Raw genomic sequence first — 2,395 nt, 5'->3', positions numbered from 1 at the left:
ATGAGAATTGTCTTTCTTCCATGGTTTTTGGTAGCCAGAGTTGACTTCTTGTTGCGCTTCCTCCTTGGTCCGCTATTAAATTAGTGCTAAACCGGAAAGAAATTGAAAAATACAACCGGAAACCAATTACAGGAGAAATGTAAATGGGATTTGGACAATATTGTCAACAACGGCCCATTCACCGTATAAAAATCTTGTATTAATGTATATCCGACAAAGTTTCTCGTATATTTCGGTTAGTTTGAGACCGGTTTGAATGAAATTGCGTCGGTTTGGTCGATAAGTTGCGCTTTTGTCCGTGTCCCTGAAAGCTCGTGTGTCCAGTACCGGCTCTAGGGGAGTGCACAGAGTGCAACAGCACAGGGCCCACATTTGTAGTCAAAATTTCTTTACCTTTTAGGGCCCTAAATTTTTTGTTATTACAGTTTTAGTCAATATTTCTTTACTCAATAGGGCCCTAAGTTTTTTAGTCCCTAAGTTTTTTAGTTTTTACATGGATTGAACTTTCAACTTCAAGTTCACTAAATTAGAAAAAAAAAAATAGCACAGTGGGCCCTACTATTTTTTTGAGCCGGCCCTGCGTGTGTCATTCGCTTGAGACATACAGATGCCGCCGACTAACTCCGGCCTTGATTGAATACATATATTTAGAGCGAGAGTTGTTGACGAGCAACACACTCGTTAAGCTCACACTCTCCGGGGGCATCTCTCTTGAAGTCGACCATGTGTATTTTCCAGCGCTCAAATCACTCTCTTTGATATCAGTTTCAGGCCTTGGTTGTCCCGATTACTGTGACCTCCTCGATGGCTCTCCTGTCTTGGGAGACTTGTACATTTGTGATGATGCTGTCACTAATACCAAAAATAATTTTAAGAGTATTCTTTCTTATATTTGTCTCATTTTACTTTTACTACATATAAATAAAATATCATCTATAATAAAAATATATAAGGTTGTTATATATATTTTCATGATTAAAATTTTGATAAACAAAATAGATGGAGATCATGAAATTGTTTTAAAAGTCTTTATTAGTCGATTTAGTTTTTTTTTTCTTACAAAATATGATAACTAGAATGATATCAAATTTAATTTACATTTTCAAGGACAAATTTTAATAATTTAAATTAAATACTATAAAATATAAATACATCGTTATAGAAAATACTTGTGCTGATTCACAAATATATGATATAAAAATTCAAAATTTTGAAATTATAAATATGTATACTTAATTAACAATTTAAATGTTATTAACTTGGAAATAGGTGATGTTAAGATGAGCCTTGAAGAATGTAATCAAAATGGACATGCTTAATCGAAATCCAATGCTCCATTGACATATATGTTGGAATGACATAATTAGATTGACTGAAATCAAACTTCGACCACTAAAATATGAGTTACAAAACACAAAATAAGCTAATGGCAAAAAATCTAATAATAGATTATTATCTTTCGACTAACCTGAAATTATTGATTTGATTATGAAAATAAACATAAATATTTAGTATATTAACAATTTATTCTGTGATAAAAATAAAATAAAAATATTTAAATAATATAAAATGATTTAATTGCACACTATATAACAACTATTTTCTCAAAATAAAATATCATTAAATTATTAATTTAAACACAGGTATTAAAAATAAACTAAATTAATCCATAAAATTGTTTAAAATCCCAAACAAGATAGATAATAAAAACTATTTAGCGTATGAATCGTTACAAGAGACAAAAAAAAAGAAGACAATGATTAAAATACAAAGGTTGCAACTCTATATTAATATCTGGAATCAAATGATATATGGAATGAGTTTTTCAATTAATTTCAAATCATTTTTTACTATTTATTTTGAAAGGAATAGAATAATCATTTCATTGATTCCACAAATAAATAAACAAAATGCGAAGAAAATCATTTCATAACAAATATGATAAAGAAGAAGTGGACCAAATCTATTCTATTCATGTTATTCCATTAATCTTCATTCGATCAAATCTTAAACATAGGTACCAATTACACCAAAGAAATAAGGTTAAGACACAAAGAGATAAGGTTAAAACAGAGACTAATGAATGCTTTCTACTCTCTCTAATCTTCTTTCTATTCAAATGATCACCTTCAGTTCTGGGTTTTTGTTTTCATCTTGATTGGAACTTTTGTCTATAGTTGTAATCTTAATTTATGGGCAGCGATCAGATAAGAAGTTTGCCAGATGAGATTTTTGGCAGAATCCTGTCTTCAGCTCCGACAAAAACAGCTGCTTCCACCTCGGTTTTGTCCAAAAGGTGGAGGAATTTACTGTGACTTGTAGACAGCCTTAGCTTTGATGAGTTGAACGACGAAGAAAAAGAAGAAGATCAAGAAGATGCAATGAGTAGTTCACA

The sequence above is a fragment of the Brassica oleracea genome, chromosome C2, assembly GCF_000695525.1.
Source record: "Brassica oleracea var. oleracea cultivar TO1000 chromosome C2, BOL, whole genome shotgun sequence".
In the NCBI taxonomy this organism is placed as follows: Eukaryota; Viridiplantae; Streptophyta; class Magnoliopsida; order Brassicales; family Brassicaceae; genus Brassica; species Brassica oleracea.
Note: the sequence above shows the minus strand (reverse complement) of the source record.